Source organism: Hyla sarda, chromosome 9, assembly GCF_029499605.1.
Source record: "Hyla sarda isolate aHylSar1 chromosome 9, aHylSar1.hap1, whole genome shotgun sequence".
NCBI classification, from domain to species: domain Eukaryota; kingdom Metazoa; phylum Chordata; class Amphibia; order Anura; family Hylidae; genus Hyla; species Hyla sarda.
Window position 1 is genome coordinate 56,280,658 of NC_079197.1, and position 22,078 is coordinate 56,302,735.

General features: G+C 42.5%; 1 protein-coding gene across 5 annotated transcripts in view; it reads left to right on the top strand.

The window, feature by feature from the left end:
* Positions 1–22,078, top strand: part of DLG3 (discs large MAGUK scaffold protein 3) — a 390,374-nt gene that overhangs the window by 261,082 nt on the left and 107,214 nt on the right. The window lies entirely within an intron of this gene.

The window sequence follows — 22,078 nt, forward strand, 5'->3', positions numbered from 1 at the left end:
AAGTGGCACAGTTTATGTGGTAGCACAGTGACACCATGTATTCTGGGGGCACAGTGACATCATGTATTCTGGGGGCACAGTGTCATCATGTATTCTGGGGGCACAGTGACATCATGTATTCTGGGGGCACAGTGGCATCATGTATTCTGAGGGCACAGTGGCATCATGTGTTCTGGGGGCACAGTGGCATCATGTGTTCTGGGGGCACAGTGGCATCATGTGTTCTGGGGGCACAGTGGCATCATGTGTTCTGGGGGCACAGTGGCATCATGTGTTCTGGGGGCACAGTGGCATCATGTGTTCCGGGGGCACAGTGGCATCATGTGTTCCGGGGGCACAGTGGCATCATGTGTTCCGGGGGCACAGTGGCATCATGTGTTCCAGGGGCACAGTGGCATCATGTGTTCCAGGGGCACAGTGGCATCATGTGTTCCAGGGGCACAGTGGCATCATGTGTTCCAGGGGCACAGTGGCATTGTTTGTTCCGGGGACACAGTGGTATTGTTTGTTCCGGGGACACAGTGGCATAATTTGTTCTGGGGGCACAGTGGCATAATTTGTTCTTGGGGGCACAGTGGCATAATTTGTTCTTGGGGGCACAGTGGCATCATTTGTTCTAGGGACACAGTGGCATCATTTGTTATAGGGGCACAGTGGCATCATTTGTTCTAGGGGCACAGTGGCATCATTTGTTCTAGGGGCACAGTGGCATCATTCATTGTTTTATGGTACAATTAGTTGGTACATGGCACATTGTTTGTCAAAATTATATTTGGGGGCAAAGTGTGTGGCTGTAATATACCAGGGACATTGCATGTGGCAGTAATATAGCAGGGATATAGCATGTTACAATAATATAGCAGGGGCATACCAAGTGGCCGTACTATACCAGGGGCATACCGTGTGGCAGAAATATACCAGGGGCACAGTGTGCGGTCATATATATATATATATATATATATATATATATATATATACAGAAAAAATGCAGGCAGCACACCACAGCTTGTATCAAAAAGGAAAGTGAGTTTATTCCATGATGTGATAGAGACTACGTTTCTCCAGCCTCACACTGGCTTTCTCAAGTGCCAGCGTGAGGCTGGAGAAACGTAGTCTCTATCACATCATGGAATAAACTCACTTTCCTTTTTGATACAAGCTGTGGTGTGCTGCCTGCATTTTTTCTGTGGATTGAAGAACCAGTGGGCCGAGGTTCAGAACATGCGTGCACCCCTTTTCTCTTTTTGCCATATATTTTTGGATGTGCTGTTTCTATTGCAATTTCATATATATATATATATATATATATATATATATATATATATATATATATAGGGGGAACAGAGTGTGGCAGTAATATATTCAGGGGCATAGCGTACTGGAGTAATATATTCAGGGGGAAAGCGTGTGGCAGTAATATACTCGGGGCACAGCATGCAGCAGTAATATATTCAGGGGTATAGTATGTGGCAGTATTATTTTCAGGGGTACAGTGTGCGGCAGTAATATATTCAGGGGCACAACATGCAGCAGTAATATAATCAGGGGCATAGCATGTGGCAGTAATATTTTCAAGGGCACAGTGTGTGGCAGTGTTATATTCAAGGGTACAGCATGTGGCAGAATTATATTCAGGGGTACAGAATATGGCAGTATTATATTCAGGGGTACAGCGTGTGGCAGTATAATATTCAATGGTACAGCGTGTGGCAGTATTATATTCAGGGGTACACTGTGTCGCAGTATAAAATTCAGGGATACACAATTCAGCAGTATTTTATTCAGGAGTACAGTATGCGGCAGCATTATTTTCAGAGGTACAGTCTCTGTCAGTATTCCGAAAATACAAGAAATTGTAGGTTTACATCCTCCAGACTCCAGTAGTTTTGCTTATTTCCTTCATGGCACTGTGGCCGCTAGGTGTGAACCAAGTCTCAGCGCTTTGCTCGGACCTTTACCAGTGGCAGACCTGGATAAGTGGACCCTCACTAAAAATAGTTGAGTACCCCTGATATAAAGTGATATCGGCCTGTTTGGCCAGTAATCTCTACGTGTAATATGGCCCTAAAGTATTTTTGCATAGATTAAGTGAGAATTCTTCTGTTGTATTTAGAATAATACATTTTTCCTATTGTATACTACGGTTTCCCCTGCTTTAAATTATGGAATGTGACATGACTTTGCCTGGGATTTACACTCTTTTGCTTGGTTTTCTTCCTTCTGTGGGGATTTGCACTGGGCAGCAGATGGCAAATCAGTGTCTCAGTGGCCGAGCCTGTGTTGTCTGTGAAGACAGGAAGTAGTTATGCTTTGTAGAAGAGAGACAAGCAAGCCTGTGAGAGTATTCATGGGAACTGTAGTCCTCTATATTGGTAACCATGCCCAGGTGACAAGAAAACTACTGTGTTGTAAAGTCATTGTTGAGATTAATAAAGTTAAAACTTTTGACCTACAGTGACATTATCTAGTAAACATTTTATTCAGATACATTCGTTCTTTTCATAAGCTTGAAAAAAATCACTATTGAATTTTGGGTAATTATTCTCTAGGATTAGCACTAAGTGTCTGATCATTAGGGAGCTGGCAGTAATACCTCCGCCAGTCATACATCTTCGGTTTATCCTTACAATCATATACCATAAATGTATTTGATGTAAAACCTCTTTAAATTAGTGTTATGTAAATTAATGAGTGGGAACTTTATTTTAAAATGGGGTGCATGTGACCCAGCCCCATGAGTATTCTGTTTTAACATGTCTTCATAGATCTTCTATAAAGTTGGATTAAAGTCTGCAAGGAGGTTGAGGGATTTTTCTATTTGTTCCATGGAATGTGTCCTACAGCACACCTAGCCAGTGGCTACTTCTAGGACTCCAGGGATTTACAGGGAACAGATGAGTGCATATATTGCACTGGAGTTTGGACTGTATCCACATTAAATGGGTACTCCGGTGGAAAACAAATGTTTTCAAACCAACTGAAGCCAGGAAGTTATACAGATTTGTAAATTACTTCTATTTAAAAATCTTAATCCTTCCAATACTTATCATATGCTGTATTCTCCAGAGGAAGTTGTGTAGTCCTTTCCAGTCTGACCACAGTGCTCTCTGCTGCCACCTCTGTCCGTATTAGGAACTGTCCAGAGCAGGGGACATTAGCTATGGGGATTTGCTCCTGTCTGGACAGTTCCCAAAACGGACAGAGGTGGCAGCAAAGAACACTGTGGTCAGACTGGAAAGAACTACACAACTTCCTCTGGAGCATACAGCAGCTGATAAGTACTGGAAGTAATTTACAAATCTCTATAACTTTCTGGCATCAGTTAGTTTGAAAACATTTGTTGTTTTCAACTGTTTTATTATCTCCGTCGCCAGTTTATGCTGCCTTCAATTAGGGCAGCATAAACCCATGACAGAGTCTCTGTTAATTATATGATAAAACATTTAAAAACATTGGTTCTAATTTTTTTTTTCACAATCTGTTTTCAGTTTGTGATTTATAACACTTATTGTTTAGTGTGCTCTTACATACAGCGTTAGTGCGATTTTGAATTGCAAGCGTGACCTAGACTTACAATTCTATACAGTGGCAATTCCAGGTGTAGCCTGCAATTATTGGTGAATCACAAGGGCTAGTGACTGTGACAAGTGGTTTATGTGGTTGTTTTTGTTTTTACTGCATCTGATGGAGTATAACAAAATATATTTGTGCCTTGACAACCCCTTTAACCTCTTAAGGACGCAGGGCATACATGCACCCGCTCTCCTTCTATGACGCAGGCTCAGGAGCTGAGCCTGTGTCATAGTGGGGTGGTCCCAGCTGCTATCAGCAGCCAGGACCGGTGTTTAATGTCGGACATCACCGATCGCGGTGATGCCCAACATTAACCCCTTAGACGCCATGATCAAAGTATATTGCAGCATCTATAATAAAAAATAATAATTCCTGGAGCTGATCCGGAGTTGGATATCCTTTTAATTGTATGGACCTACAGAATAAAGATTAGGTGTCATCTTTACAGAAAAGTGCACTGCGAATGAACGGAAGCCACTAAAAATGACACAATTGCGATATATTTTCAATTTTGTCCCAAAAATCTTTTTTTTTTTTTTTTGTTTTACTGTAGATCTTGTGGTGAAATGACTGATGTCAATACAAAGTAAAATTGGTAGTGCATAAAACAAGCCCTCATTTAGGTCTGTTGGTTAAGATTTTTAGAAGGTGAGGAGAAATAAAAAAATGCAAAAAGATAAAAACCCTGAATTCTTAAGGGGTTAAAGGTCTTACCGATCCTGCCCACAATTCAGGACTGCAAGCGATAGGAAGTTTTTTTCTTGCTTATATCGTGCAGCATAGGCTATTATAAGAGAATAACGAATATGTATGTCTTGTGCTTACCTGAATTAAAGGGGTACTCCGCTGCCCCAGCGTTCGGAACATTTTGTTCAGAATGCTTGAAGCAGGTGCCACTGGTCATGATGTCACGGTCACGCCCCCTCAATGCAAGTTTACGGAAGGGGGCGTGAAGGACGTCATGCCCCCTCCCATAGACCTGCATTGAGGGGGAGTGGCTATGATGTCACGACCCCCGCCGCCTGCACCCAGCGCCCCAAATGAATGCTGGGTGCTGCACAGAGATCGCGGGGGTTCCAGTGGCAGGACCCCTGCGATCAGACATCTTATCCCCTATCCGTTGGATAGGGGATAAGATGTCTAAGGGTGGAGTACCCCTTTAAGCATGCATGGGTTTTCAGCCACACTGATTACTATTTCCACACTGAAATGGTTTTCTAATGCTGCCTACATTTCCCATGAATCCTCTGGTTTTGCAGAAAGAGGGGTGGAGCTTTATCTTTGCAGTACCCCTAATAAGATTAAAATGTAGGTGTTATGTGACGTCTTATTTTTGACATGTTATATTTTTACTGGATTTTTGTAACGTTTTGTCTGTGCTTAGCTGTGATTTTCCAAAATTGCCTTAAAATAGATTAATTTCTTACCATGATTTGTGAAATTGCAGTAAAATTGCACTGTATACGGCTGACTCAAGAAAAATCATAGAAAACCTGCAGGAAAAACATAATGTGTGAATAGTGCCCATTATATATTGTGAACCCATAGAGGTAGCAGCAGCAACATGCAGATGTGGGTGGGGAGGGATCTGTGAGCAGCCAGAAGGTATGATCTGATAGGTGATGATGTAATCTTGTGGTTCACAAGATGTCAGCTAGTCTAGGACCTACAACTCCCTTTGATACATGAAACACTGTCATTTTCTGTGTGTTAGGCTGGTGATCATATGACCTAGTTACAGTAATTTTACACATGGATGCGGCTGTACTGAGATAAAAGAGATGGTACTGTAGGACTAGTTATTGTGAGTGTGCATTATATGGGCAAAACAAAAACTGGAGTGCATCTTCAATGAGGTTGGTGAATCTTCCTGATCATACACAACTGGCAAAGGCGCATGTAACCTGATCCCAGAGTGAGTGAATACATTTTAAAGGGGTTATCTAGGAATAGAAAAACACAGCTAATTTCTTGAAAAAACAGCTCCACATCTGCTTCCAGGTTGGGTGTGGTTTTACAACTTGGCTGCATTCACTTCAATGGAATTTAGCTGCAGAACCACACCCAACCTGGAGACAGATGGGGAGCGGTTTTTGATAGAAAGTAGCTCTGTTTTTCTATTCCTGAATAATCCCTTTAAGGGAGGGGGAGGAGGAAAGGATCATGATAAGTGTTGGAAGAATTGTTTTCCTCTAATAAAATATATCACAAAGTTTCTTATATTTACTTGTGCTATCTATTTACACAAAATGTTATTGTACCATATAAAAAAAGTCTACTTTTGTACATGAGTTTAACCTGCACTTTTTAAAGAAGTCACATGCCCGCAGGATAAGTTTTAGATCCCGGGGTTCTGAGCGCTGTTGCCCCCCACGATCATCTTTACGGAGCGCCGTCTCCCCCATAGAGTGGTGCATCACGACCCCCCCTCCATATATCTATGGGTAAACCATTCGGCAGTCTTTTGCTCTCCCATAGAGATATATGGAGGGGGCGTGGCAGCGACTGCTTTGGGAGGGGGTTGTGACGCTCCACTCTGTGGGAAACTGCTCCGGGCGAGGGCTCTGTACAGACAATCACTGGGGGCATCAGCGCATGGACCCCCACGATTTTAAACTTATCCCCTATCCTAAGGATAGGCGATACGTTTTTACTGTACATACCGGCATTCTTTTTTAAAAGTACAAGAGAGAAAGTTGCCAGCCACAATCCACCACTCTGAGCAGCCACCCTGGGGGCCTGTGAATCGCCGAGTGTGCTCAGACATTGCGGTGTAGCCGTGATCTCTGAGTACACTGCACATATGCAGTGTACTCAGACATCGCGGCTGTTACGAGATGTCTGAGTACACTCGGCGACCCACAGTCCCTCAGTGTGGATGCTCGGAGCGGCGGATTACCCAGATGCTGAACCATGTGGATCTCTGGTGGGTCCTCGGGTGGGAGTTTGAAAATATTCCATTACCGGAGGCACTTTGGTAAGTATGAGCAAGTGTGGTCACTGGGTAGTTATCTGAATGCGTTTCAGGACAAATGTCCTCTCTTCAGCAGCTTATGAATAATAGTATATGGTCATGATTAGAGTTGAGCGAATTTACAGTAAATTCTGTTGATTACTTTAGTCTGCATAAATTAGTTCAGCTTTCCAAGGGCTCTGGTTGCCTGGAAAAGTCCGGGATGGCAATCTTATGTCTCCTAGGTCTGTAGCCACCTTTTCCAGGCAACTGGAGCCCTTGGAAAGCTGAACTAATTTATGCCACTAAAGTAATCAACAGCCGAGCTGTGAGGTTCGCTACGAGCCAATTTACTGTAAGTTTGCTCAACTCTAGTCATGATAGTTGGATCCCTTATGGTTTCACTCTGGATCTCTCATTGGCGGACCTTGTGTAATTAGGATTGTCGTCCCAAAATCCATACTGGATTTGTAAAAAGCTATGGAATTGGTTATGTATACACCTGTATACTTGAGCGTGTATGCTATCTATAGGTGTCATGTGAATAGGTAGTGAATATTGGAAAAGTATAAGTATATTAGAGATACGAAATGAGTAACATGAAGTAAAGTGAAGTAAAGTGAAAATAAGTATATTGGAGTTAGTAATATGGACTGGTGTGAAAGATGGTATGTTTAATGGGAGTTCGTTATGTTGAATAATGAGGAATAGAGATGAAAATGTGAATGGGCATGATGGGAGTAGCAGTATACAAAGTAAAAATGGTGAAACAAAAGAACTATTTACTTACCGATAATTCGCTTTCCTTGAGTCCCCAATGACAGCCCACATGAGTGATGGTCCCATAGTTACATAGTTAGTATGGTTGAAAAAAGACATACGTCCATCAAGTCCAACCAGGGGATTGAAGGGAAGGATGTAAGGGGATAAGGGAAAGGGATGTAGTTTTATAATTCTGCATAAGCATTAATGTTATTTTGTTCCAGGAATGTATCTAACCCTGCTTTAAAGCTGTTAATTGTTCCTGCTGTGACCAGTTCCTGAGGTAGACCGTTCCATAAATTCACAGTCCTCACGGTAAAGAAGGCGTGCCGCCCCTTTAGACTAAACCTTTTCTTCTCCAGACGGAGGGAGTGCCCCCTCGTCCTTTGGGGGGGTTTAACCTGGAACAGTTTTTCTCCATATTTTTTGTATGGGCCATTTATATACTTATATACGTTTATCATATCCCCCCTTAAACGTCTCTTCTCAAGACTAAACAATTGTAACTCCTTTAATCGCTCCTCATAGCTAAGATGTTCCATGCCCCATATTAGTTTAGTCGCGCGTCTCTGCACCCTTTCCAACTCCGCAGTGTCCCTTTTATGAACAGGCGACCAAAACTGAACAGCATATTCCAGGTGAGGCCGTACCAATGCTTTATAAAGGGGGAGTATTATGTCCCTGCCCCTCGAGTCCATGCCTCTTTTTATACATGACAATATCCTGCCGGCTTTGGAAGCAGCAGCCTGACATTGCATGCTATTTTGTAGTCTGTGATCTACAAGTACACCTAGATCCTTCTCTACCAGTGACTCTGCCAGTTTAATCCCCCCTAAGACATACGACGCATGCAGGTTATTAGTACCCAGATGCATAACTTTACATTTATCCACATTGAACCTCATTTGCCAAGTGGATGCCCAGACACTTAGTCTATCCAAGTCATCTTGTAACTTATGCACATCCTCTATAGACTGTACCGTGCTACAAAGCTTGGTGTCATCTGCAAAGATAGAAACAGAGCTGTTAATACCATCCTCTATATCATTGATAAATAAATTAAACAGCAGCGGGCCCAGTACTGAACCTTGGGGTACACCACTAATAACCGGGGACCAATCAGAGTACGAATCATTTACCACCACTCTCTGGGTACGATCCATGAGCCAGTGTTCAATCCAGTTACAAACTAAAGTTTCCAAGCCCAAGGACCTTAACTTACCTGTCAGATGTCTGTGAGGGACAGTATCAAACGCTTTGGCAAAATCCAGAAACACTATATCCACAGCCATTCCTCTGTCAAGGCTTCTACTCACCTCTTCATAAAAGCAAATTAGATTGGTTTGACAACTTCTATCCTTAGTAAACCCATGCTGGCTATCACTTATAATACTATTATCCCCTATGTATTCCTGTATGTAATCCCTTATAAGTCCTTCAAACAATTTACCCACAATGCACGTTAGACTTACCGGTCTATAATTGCCTGGCGAAGACCTAGAGCCCTTCTTGAAGATTGGTACCACATTAGCCTTGCACCAGTCCCTTGGCACAATACCAGACACCAGAGAATCTCTAAATATCATGAACAAGGGTACAGATATTACTGAACTTACCTCTCTAAGAACCCTTGGGTGTAGTCCATCCGGTCCTGGGGATTTGCTTACATTTACTTTACTTAACTTACCTTGTACCATCTCTACATTAAGCCAGTTCAATACATTATATGATGTGTTACCAGCACTGACCTGACCAATGTCAGCTCCTTCTTCCATAGTACATACAGAACTAAAGAACCCATTCAGTAGCTCCGCCTTCTCTTGATCGCCCGTGACAACCTCCCCATTATCATTATTAAGGGGTCCTACATGCTCTGTCCTTGGTTTTTTTGTATTTATATATCTAAAAAAATATTTAGGATTAGTTTTGCTTTCTTCGGCCACCTGTCTCTCATTTTGAATTTTTGCTGTTTTTATTACATTTTTACAGATTTTATTAAGCTCCTTGTACTGTTTAAATGTTATAGCTGACCCATCAGATTTGTATTTTTTGAAGGCTATTTTTTTGTTGTTTATTGCTCTTTTAACCTCATTTGTCAGCCATGTAGGATTTAGTTTTAATCGTTTATATTTGTTCCCCTTTGGTATATATTTAGCTGTATAGTTATTTAGAGTCGATTTAAAGATGTCCCATTTACCTTCTGCATCAGCATTTGAGAACACCTCCCCCCAGTCTATGTCCTGTAGTGCCCTCAACCCAGGGAAGTTTGCCTTTTTAAAGTTATATGTTTTTGCTTTCCCCGTCTGTCTTTGATTTCTACATTTTAAGTCAAAAGTAACTATATTGTGGTCGCTATTACCAAGGTTTTCCCTCACAGTTACATTACCAACCAGCTCTGCGTTGTTGGAAATGATCAGATCCAACAAGGCATCACTTCTTGTTGGGTCCTCCACAAACTGGCCCATAAAATTATCCTGCAATAAATTTAGGAATTTTCTCCCCTTTGTAGTTTTAGCCAACCCCCGGCCCCAATCTATATCTGGATAGTTAAAATCTCCCATTATTACCACTGTACCTGCCCGGGCGGCCCTCTCTATTTGTTTATACAGCCGACCTTCTATCTCTTCAGTGATATTAGGGGATCTGTAAATTACACCAAATATTATTTTTTCAGTATTTCCCTCCTTTTGTAATTCTACCCACAGTGATTCCACCTCCTCAGAATCATCACACACTATGGCATCGTTCACATTGACTTTCATACCACTTCTTACATACAGACAGACTCCACCACCTTTTCTGTTCATTCTATCCTTGCGAAACAATGTAAACCCCTGCAGATTAACAGCCCAGTCATGCGAGGAGTCCAGCCATGTCTCAGTGACCCCAACTATATCAATATGTTCCTCCAGTATCAAGGCCTCAAGCTCCCCCATTTTATTTGCTAGGCTTCTGGCATTTCTGAACATACACTTTACATTTCCATTAAGTTTTACACATATAGTCTCACTAATGGGATTTTCAGAGTTATTGGGGTTAATGTCATTTTTTGAGTTATAAGGGCTAATTGTACTATTTAAGTTATTGGGGCTAATGGGATTTTTTGAGTTATTGGGTCTAACGTTATTATTTAAGTTATTGGGGCTAATGGGATTTTTTGCGTTATTGCGTCTAACGTTGTTATTTAAGTTATTGGGGCTAACGGTATTTTTTGAGTTATTGGGGCTTATTGTAGTTATTGAGTTATTGGGGCTAATGGAATTTTTTGAATTATTGGGATTACAATTTTTCGGGCTACATTTATTTTTACAGCTGGAACCTAATAGGAACAGGAAACAGAGAGGTTAAAAGCCCCTTCCCCCCGAGCCTTCCCCAGTGTTTTACAAATTACTCAAAGGACACCAGGAAAAGATGCATCACCACAGAACGCAAACACCAAGAGAGGGATGGGTATAATGGGGTTGTCATGGTGGACTCAAGAAAACCGAATTATACAAAGGATGGGCAATAAGATGTCTGATCGTGGGTGTCCTGCTGCTGGGGACCCCTGTGATCTGTGGGCCAGCAGCAGCGGCGTCCAAAACACGGAAGCTTGGAGCTTCAGTGTTCATGACGTCACGCCACACCATAGACATGAATGGGAGGGGGCGTGACGGTTAGTACGTAGCCGTCACGCCTCCTCCCGTAGACATGAATGGAGGGGGCGTGGTGGCTGTAGTCGTCAGTCCGGGCACGGAGCGGAGTTCACTCTGTGCATACATGACCAGGGTGCCACGCCAGAGATCGCGAGGATCCCCAGTGGCAGGACCCCTGCGAACAGACATCTTATCCTCTATCCTTTGGATAAGGGATAAGATGTTTTTCGCCGGAGTACCCCTTTAAAGGAGTACTATGGCGCTTTTTTTTTTTTTTATTAACCCTGCATGCCCAGGCTGCAAAATGAAACAAAACAATTTTAACTCACCTGCCTACGTTCCCCCTTTGCTCCGATGTCGGTGTCCCGTTCCCTGTATTCTTCGTCACGCTGCTCTCAGTGTATCACTTCTGCAGCAATCTTTATTTCTTCATAAAGGACAGACAACGCGTTTCGAGGGATCGCCCCTCTTACTCAGGTCATAGGAAGAGGGGCAATCCCTCGAAACGCGTTGTCTGTCCTTTATGAAGAAATAAAGACTGAACTCTTTACCACACCTGTAGTCTTTTACCTTATTGACCACCTGGACGGATCCTGCGAGCGCCAGATGAGTATCTGATTTTCTATTCTGTGACCTCTGCCATGGGCACAGAACGCGCATCTTGACAAAACCGCCTCGACTATCTCGAGAAACGGAAGGATACAGGCTGCCGCGGATCGCACTATTTCGATACCAAGCCCACAACGGTGTCGCGCTCGCAGCGCGACGCAATAAGGTGAGCAACTTCCCACCCCCATTTTTCTCTTGTCCCCACGAGGTAACGGCACAGGGTGCGCTGGTCTTTTGTTCCCTTTTTCTCCTCCCTTTCTAAAGCTCACTTCTGCAGCAATGTCCCACTGTGGCTGGTGATATGCTGAGAGCAGCGCTTTCATTTTTGCACTTTCATCTTTTCCTCCTCATTTTCTAAAAATCATAGTACTTTCAATTTTCCACCTACAGACCCATATGAGGACTTGTTGATTGCCCCACAAATTTTACGTTGTAATACCATCAATCATTTTACCACAAAACCTAAGGCGAAACCAAAAAAAAAAAAATTTGTGGGGCAACATTGAAAAAAAAATGCCATTTTTTTAATTTGGGGGCTTCCAGTTCTATGCAGTGCACTTTTCTGTAAAAATGACGCCTTAAATTTATTCTGTAGGTCCATATGGTCACAAGGATACCTAATTTATGTAGGTTTTATTTTATTTTACTACTTTAAAAAAATTATAACTACATGCACCAAAATTAGTATGTTTAAAATTGTCATCTTCTGACCCCTATAACTTTTTTATTTTTCCACATGTATGATGTATGAGGGCTCATTTTTTGCGCCGTGATCTAAAGTTTTTATTGATACCATTTGTGATGGGACTTTTTGATCACTTTTGTTTTTTTTAGGGTACACAAAATGACCAAAAATACACAATTTTTTTTACGTATATGCCATTGAAAGTGGGGTTTAATTAAAATTATATTTTTATAGTTCAGACATTTATGCACACGGCGATACCACATATTTATATTTTTATTATGTTTACATATTTTTTATATGGGATTTGAGAAAAGGGGGGTGATTTAAACTTTTAGTATGGAAGAGGTTAATTCACATTTATTTACTTATTTTTTAACTTTTTTTACACCATTTTTTAGTCCCCATATACATGCATTCTTCTGATTGCATACACTGTTCAATGCTGTGCCATAACATAGCATTGATCAGTGTTATCACTGATTGGACAGCGAGGAGGCAGGTAGGGACCCCCCCTCGTCCACTCAGCTGTTCGGGATGCCACGATTTCACTACAGCGGTCCCGAACGGCCCGAATGAGCTGCCGCGAACGGTTTACTTTCACTTTATATGCAGCAATCAACTTTGATCCCCGCGTCTAAGGGGTTAATGCTGGGCATCACCGCGATCGGTGATGTCCGGCATTAGACACGGTTCCGGACGTTGATGGCCACCAGGACCACCCCGCTATGACGCGGGGACAGCCTGTGACCCCACATCAAAGAAGGGGAGAAGGACCAGAGGTTAAAGGGGTACTCTGCCCCTAAACATCTTATCCCCTATCCAAAGGATAGATGTCTGATCGCGGGGGTCCCGCCGCTGGGATCCTGGATTCAAACTTTTATTAGGGAAGGTTAATTCACATTTTTTTTATTTATTAAATTTTTTTCTTTTTTTGTATAGCATAGCATTGATCATTGTTATCGGCGCTCCTTTACTACTGCCTGCCATGGCTAGCAGCAGTAAAGGAGGGATGATTGGACGGCACGGAGCACAGTAAGGGACTTCCACTGTCCTCACAGCTGATTGGGACACCGCGATTTCACCGTGATCCTGATCAACATCCCTGAGCTACCGGCAGTTAACTTCAGGACTTTAGACGCCAGAATCAAAGTTGATCGTGGCGTCTAAAAGTCCTGAAGTTAACGGCCTGTCTAAAAGGTTCATGCCGGACATCACCGCTGCTCACCGGTGATGTTCGGCATTAGCCACAGGTCCCGGCTATGACGCGCGCTCAGTTGCTCAGTTCGGCACCTCCGTGATACCTTCCAGAGGGGGTTCTGCCGACGAGTTAGGTTGTGCAAATGTCCTGTATCGGTCCCGATACCAATACCAGTATTGGGACATCCCTACCACTGGATCCACAAAAAATCCTCGGCATCTGGGACAAGCCACTACCACCTTACGCTAACTACCCAGACCCCTTAAAAACCTGACAATAGGACCCTACTCAAATTGCTACATACAGAGACTGATCTTGCTAAGGATCGCTACTGAGGTTAATTCCATCCACAGATCCTGCCAGCTAGCACATCTCTCCTGCCAGAGAGGGATATCTACCATCTACTGCAGCATTGAAATTGATCCCACAGAGGATTGCAACAGAGACTAACTTCATCTATTACTTCCACTAGTCCACGCATTACTTTTGGTGTAGGAAGATACAGAGATCGATCCCACAGTAGATTGCAACACAGACTGAACTCTACCCATCAGCGGAGGGATAAGAGGTGATGGCTCACCATATAATCTGACTTAAGGATAGTTCTTCTTTCGTTTACTATTAACTCTGAAATACTGAACTGTTGGCATGTTGTATTAAGGCTACAATACTTGGATCAATATATTTGAAATTGGACGTTTTATTTCTGAAATATTTATTTTAAATGTTTATTTTTAGTGTTGGTCTCAGATAATATTTTATACTGCACATAGTATCGGCAATTTGGAATCGCAAGAGCCCCCTGTTCCATATGTGCATAAGTATACAAATAGTTTTAATATTTTTTATATACATATTTTTCTATCAGTAAACCTATATAACCTAGAGTACTATTATCTTGTTTCATATATATATATATATATATATATATATATATATATATACACTAGCTGAGTACCCGGCGTTGCCCGGTTTTTCCTTCCTCATCCTTGTTGTGGAGGAAAATCAACAAAGGAGGAAGCTTTTGACTTCACATCCCATCCCCATATATTGTTGTCATATCCCAACCTCATATCCCGTCCTCCTATTCCGTCCTCACATCTCAACCTCCTATCCCGACCTCCTATCCTGTCCTCATATCCCATCCTCCTATCCCGACCTCCTATCCCATCCTCATATCCCGACCTCATATCTCGACCTCATATGCCGTCCTCATATCTCGAACTCCTATGCCGTCCTCATATGCCGACCTCCTATCCCATCCTCATATCTCGTCCTCATATATCGACCTCCTATCCCGTCCTCCTATCTCGACCTCATATCCTGTCCTCATAAACCGTCCTCATATCCTAACCTACTATCTTGACCTCATATCCCATCCTCCTATCCCGACCTCCAATCCTGACCTTATATCCCATCCTCATATCTCGTCCTCATATATCGCCCTCATATCTCGTCCTCATATATCGACCTCATATCCCGTCCTCATATCCTGTCATCATATCCCGACCTCCTATCTCAACCTCATATCCTGTCCTCATATCCTAACCTCCTATCTTGACCTCATATCCCATCCTCCTATCCCGACCTCCAATCTTGACCTCCTCTCTTTGTGAGATGGGGTGTGGCTTGCAAGCCGGATTGACACATTCACCAGGAGATGCATGGGACTTGAAACAAAAACCCATCTTTTATGTAAGGGTGTAGGTAAGGGTTAAATTAACTATCATATCTTTTTATTTGACATATAAGTAATATGTGTACCAGGTATTATTGAAATATCTCCAGCCGTATGGAAGTTATGTGGGAACATACATTTCCCATTGATTTGCATGGGACTTAAAAAAAACAAAAAAACAAAACAACCCTCACAAATGGGGGTAGTTAACCCCTTAATGACCACGGACGTAAATGTACATCCTGGTTTGGCGGAACGGTGCTCGCGTCATACACGGCAGGTTCTGGCTGCTAGTAGCAGCCGGGGACCCGCCGGTAATGGCCGACATCCGCAATCGCACGGATGCCGCCTTTAACCTCTCAGATGCCGTGATCAATACAGATCACGGCATCTGCGGTAGTGCGGTACTTTGAATGGATGATCGGATCACCCGCAGCGCTGCCACGGTGATCTGATCATCCAGCATGGCGGCCAGAGGTTCCCTCACCTTGCTCCAGCTGTCTCCCGGGGTCTTCTGCTCTGGTCTGAGATCGAGCAGACCAGAGCAGAAGATCACCGATAATACTGAGCAGTGCTGTGTCCTATACATAGCACTGAACAGTATTATCAATCAAAGGATTGCTATAGATAGTCCCCTATGGGGACATAAAAAGTGTAAAAAAAAAGTTGAAAAATGTTAAAATAAAAAGTGAAAAAACCCTTCCCCCATTAAAAATGAAAATTGTCCGATTTTCCCATTTTACCCGCAAAAAGCGTACATTATTTTTATAAACATATTTGGTATTGCCGCGTGCATAAATGTCTGTACTATCAAAATATAATGTTAATTATCCCGTACGGTGAATGGCGTAAACTTAAAAAACTTTAAAAAGTCCCAAAATGCTGCTTTTTTTGTCACATTTTATTTTAAAAAAATTATCTAAAAGTTTTATATATGCAAATGTGGTATCGATAAAAAGTACAGATGATGGCACAAAAAATTTGCCCTCATACCGCCCTATATATGGAAAAATGAAAAATTATAGGTGGTCAAAATAGGGTGATTTTAGATGACTGATTTTGTACAAAAAGTTTTAGATTTTTTTTCAAGCGGTACAAAAATATAAACGTATCTAGCCATGGGTATCATTTTAATTGTACTGACCCACGGAATAAAGAACACATCATTTTTACCGTAAAGTGTACAGTGTGAAAACAAAACTCTCCAAAATGTGCAAAATTGTGGTTTTCATTAAAATTTGCTCCCTAAAAATTTTTTTGGGGGCTTCACCGTACATTTTATGTTAAAATGAGGGATTTCATTACAAAGTACAATTGGTCACACAAAATACAAGCCCTTATATGGGTCTGTAGATGGAAATATAAAGTAGTTATGGATTTTAGAAAGCAAGGAGGAAAAAACAAAAACGCAAAAATAAAATTGGCCTGGTCCTTAGGGTGAAAATGGGCTTGGTCCTTAAGGGGTTAATGGTTAAATTAACTATCCTATATTTTAAGTGGACATATAAGCAGGGCTGTGGAGTCGGTAGATAAATGTTCTGACTCCGACTCCAACTCCGACTCCGGAGTTTTCTGTGCTTCCAACTCCGACTCCGATTCCCCGACTCCGACTCCTCTGTATTAATATGTGAATGTATTTTATACATTCCTTGAAGGAAAGAAAGGTAACATACATGTCATTACCACAGGACTGGACTGGTTTGAGTGGCATTGGGGCCGCTCTGCCAGTGGGTCGTTCCCACTATGGGCACTGGTGTCGCGGCGGTGGTGGTCGCCGCCCAGTGCTACGCCATTTTATGCTAGGGACATTAGGGACCCACTCTAAATAGGTGGCCTTGACGTGGCGAGTGGGCTTTGTACTTTTTGATCAAAACGTTTATACTAACAACCTGTTAGTTTTCGAAATTATGCTGAGAAGCAATTAGATCATTGTGCAAGATTGTAGATGTGCACCATGTCTGTCTTCTACCTGAATTCACATTACCACAGGACTACTGGCTGGGAAGCCAACAGTCTACTGTAAACGTATATAGATATAATTCACTTGCGCTGCACCAAACACCTCATGGAATGCCCGCTGTGCTGCAACATTAGAAATACCTTTCCCTGTAGGTAGGTATTGAAGGAGGAAGATACAATCAAAATATATATACAGTGTGCGCTGAGGGGGACTTGACTAATAATAAAGCATACCTGAGTTGTATCAGCGTTCTTGGACTGTAAGACTGAGGTAGAAAAAAGTTGGTGGCTTTTCTCTATGTTGTCATGCAATGTATGGAGTTCTCACAGATGATACTGCAAAGAGGGAGGGACAGTAGTAGTAACTGATTACTGTGCAAAGGTAAAGGTATAATGGTAAAAATGTAAATAGTAATGCTGTACAGTAATCGGCAATATACCTCTACAGCTACACAAGCAGAGCTGATGATGATAGTAACGGCAAGTGGCGCAATATTGTGGCTGAAATACAGCCCGGTCACATGAACTGTGAAAAGGAATCAATCTTGGATTATAAAAAGCAATAGTCCAATCACACCGCAAATGGTGCTCAAAGTTCCAAAACTGTCCGAGTTAGTACCTGTTTCTGTGGAGAAAGTTCCTGCTGGGAGATCCAGAGCTTCAGGAGTTGAATCTGTAACGTGTGTGCAGTGGGAGTATCGCCCCGGCCGGTGGCGTCTCTACCAAGCTGCTCTCGGCTTCCGGATTGCTCGATGATAGCGCGGTGCCGCAGCGGCGATCCCGGGGGTCCCCAGCAGCGAGACCCCGGCGATCTGACATCTTATCCCCTTTCCAAAGGATAGGGGATAAGATGTCAGATCGCCGGGGTCCCGCTACTGGGGACCCCCGGGATCGTCGATGCGGCACCGCGCTATCATTACTGCACAGAGCAAGTTTGCTCTGTGCGTAATGAAGGGCGATACAGGGGCCGGAGCATCACTACATCACGGCTCTGCCCCTCGTGATGTCTAGGGGCGGAGTACCCCTTTAAGCTAACAATCGAGTTTACAAGTTTTTATAGCCTTAGCTGAATGGCAGCAGTTTTTCCAATGGTTTACAGCTTCAGTCTTGAACTATTGACCCTCCATTCCCTTCACTTATGCAAGTGTCTCTAGTCCTGCAAAAAACATATTTCCTTAATCCCTTATCAGTGAGAGGCTAGGTTACCCATGGGTTCCCTGTAACAGCAGGACACAACACTATGGAAAGTATAAGTATTGCCGCTCCTAATTGTGCGTTGTGTGCCAAATAGTAAAGCACATGAAAAGCATGCTTCTTCACAGTCATTTAACGTGTTCGTTTTGCGGTTACATGAGGCACTGCATGCATTGATCTTTATTCTTATAGTAGAGAATTCATTAATTATAACTTTTTGTGAATTGGGACATTTAAACTTGCTTTTTTTTTCTTTTATTCCAATCTAAATTTAGTAGGAGTCGGAGTCGGTGCATTGTTTGCCGACTCCGATTCCAGGTACCAAAATTTCGTCCGACTCCGACTCCACAGCCCTGCATATAAGTAACATGTGACAAAGTATTATCGCAATATCTCCAGCCGTTTGGAAGTTAAAGGGGTATTCCAGGCAAAAACTTTTTTATATATATCAACTGGCTCCAGAAAGTTAAACAGATTTGTAAATTATTTCAATTTAAAAATCTTAATCCTTTCAGTACTTATGAGCTTCTGAAGTTAAGGTTGTTCTTTTCTGTCTAAGTGCTCTCTGATGACACCTGTCTTGGGAAACACCCAGTTTAGAAGAGGTTTGCTATGGGGATTTGCTTCTAAACTGGGTGTTTCCCGAGACAGGTGTCATCAGAGAGGACTTAGACAGAAAAGAACAACCTTAACTTCAGAAGCTCATAAGTACTGAAAGGATTAAGATTTTTTAATAGAAGTAATTTACAAATCTGTTTAACTGTCTGGAGCCAGTTGATATATAAAAAAATGTTTTTCCCTGGAATACCCCTTTAAGCAGTAACATATTTCCCATAGACTTGTATGGGACTTTAAACTAAAACCCTGACCCTGGCAAATGGGGGTGAGGAAGGGTTAAATCCCCTATCCTATGTTTGTTGTTGACATATAAGTGACATGTGTGCCAAGTTTCATGTTAATATCTTCAGCCGTTTGGACGTAATGCTGGAACATACACACACACATACGCACACATTGAGTTTTATTTATATATAGATTTTGTAGTAATCTCATCTCCTGGGGTGTAGGAGATAATTAACAGTAACCTTAGTTATATATATTTACATATCTGTTTTAGTTTGCGGCACCCAATCCATTTGCTTTCCCCCTAAAATATAGCACAATTGACTATGCTTTTGTATTCAGCAAATCATGGGGTGCATCAAAAGGGGCACTGATGCACACAACAAGGAAATAATTCTACTACCATATAAATCACTAGTCAGACCACACGCAGAATACTGTTTACAGTACGGTGCACCAGTGTACAAAAAATATATAAATAAATAACTATGGATAAAAATATAAAGGGCAGTACTGAGATTTATACCAAGGACTGTATCCATAACCAAAAGGTGGCCTCCTCTACGTCTAGAAGAAAGAAGGTTTCTACAGTACAGAAGGGGGTTCTTTACTGTAAGAGCAGTGAGACTATAGAACTCTCTTCCAGAGGAGGTGGTCATGGTGAATTCAATAAAGGAGTTCAGAAGGGGCCTAGACGCATTTCTGGAGAGTAAAATATTATAGGTTATTGATATTAGATTTACAGGGACAGACGTTGATCCAGGAATTTATTTTAATTGTCATATTTGGAGTTATTGGGAAACCACTTTGTATAGTCCCTCTTCTGCAACAACTAGACAGAAAAATGCATTGGTGCGGAATTTATCAATAGCGACTTTTCGGCGAAAAGTCGCATTGGCCGAAAGTATGCTGAAATGTCAGACCATGCAGGAGCAGGTTTAAATACAGTCTAAACCGTAGATCCCTAAGTCCGTGCGCAGAATTTATCAAGAGCCGTGCAACTTTTGATAAATTAAGCGCACAATAGATCAGCCTAACCCTCTGTAGGTTAGTCTATATTGATGCGGAAAATAGACAACTTCGAATTCCCCCCCCCCCCACTATGTGTGTGTATGTATGTGTGTCTAATATGTCAACAACAAACATAGGAAAGGTGATTTAACCCTTACTCACCCCCATTTGCCAGGGGCGGGGTTTTTGTTAGAGGTCCCTTACACATCTAATGAAAATATATGTTACTGCATAACTTCCAAACGGCTGGAGATATTTCTATAATACTTGGTCACATGTTATTTATATGTCCACTAAAAATCTAGGATAGTTAATTTAACCCTTAACTACCCCCATTTGTGAGGGTAGGGTTTTTTGTTTAAAGTCCCATGCAAATCTACGGGAAATGTATGTTCCGCCATAACTTCTGTATTGCAGGAGATATTTCAATAATACCTGGTATACATATTACTTATATGTCAAATAAAAAGATATTATAGTTAAATTAACCCTTACCTACACCCTTATATGCAAGTATATGGGAATTCGAGTACCTTATGTAACCTCAGCGCTCCGGCCAGACGCTGGCCGTGAGTGCTCTCCTCTTATGTCCCTGCTGCCGGCGTGGCTGGGATTCGCATCGCGGGACCTGCCCACATGCGAGTCCCAGCCAGTCACTCATCTACCTGGTCTTCCATGTTCTCAGTCCCGGTGCGTGTGCCCCCTACTAGGGTGCGCGCGCGCGCCAGAGCTCTGTCATTTAAGGGGCCAGTATGCCCTAATTAATGTCATCACCTGCACCCTGTCTATAAGTATCTGCACCACCCCCTGCCAATGTGTATAGAGTTTGCTGTTTAGAGACTTTTTATCGTGACTTTTGCCTTAGATGCTTTTTCCATAGTCTGGTTAACCTTTTTGCAGAGGTCATAGATTTATCATGGGCAACTTGTCGCACAATTTGTTGCAATGCCCTCAATTTGTATCAAATCTACTCCAGATCAGACTTCGGCTTATAAAACTGGCGGTGGATGGATTTAGGAGCAGCATATATTGGCACAACAACAGGTTAATCCTTAAAGGGGTACTCCGGTGGTTAAGATTTTTGGCTATATTTTTGTAATTGACATGTATATGTTTGTGTAGCATGTGTCTTTTTTCTTACCTGTTTGTGGGCCAGGAAGTTCTGTAGTTCTGTGTTGGATCTCTTACTGTTGTCCACATGTTAGAATTAGGCTGTGGACCACATGTCATGGCTTTTTTTTTGTCTGTTCTTTCAGAACTTCATGAGAGAGATAAGCCACGCCCCCTCATCTCCCCCTCCAGGTGGTCGCAGGTGTGCATGAGAGCAAGAAGCTCCTCATCTCCCCTCCCCCTGCTCTGTCTTCTGAGGACGCATGTCTGCACTGAAAGAAGACAGAGAATTTAAGAATGTTATCTGAAGGGGAGGATAACAAAGTGCACGGGCTGGGGATGTATAGACTGCAGGGGAAGAAATCTTGGACTGGGGATTATCTCTATGTGTGAAGGAGGGGGGGCTCCTGAATGACACATGCTGGGAGCTGTAGTCCCTGTTATGTGTGTGTATGTTAGTGTTTACAAACCAGTGTGCCTCCAGCTGTTGCAAAACTAAAACTCCCAGCATGCCTGGACAGACTTTGAGCATGCTGGGAGTTGTAGTTTTGCAACAGCTGGAGGCACACTGGTTGGGAAACACTGTCCTAGCCTATTCAGCATACACATCATGTTACACCAGTGTCTTCAAACCAGTGTGCCTCCAGCTGTTGTAAAACTACAACTCCCAGCATTCCCTGACAGTCTTTGGGCATGCTGGGAGTTGTAGTTTTGCAACAGCTGGAGGCACACTGATTGTGAAACACTGGCCTAGCCTATTCAGTATACTGCAAACAAAGTGCATTGTTTCCCAACCAGGGTGTCTTCAGCTGTATCAAAACTACAACTCCCAGCATGCCCGGACAGCTTTTGGCTGTCCGAGCAT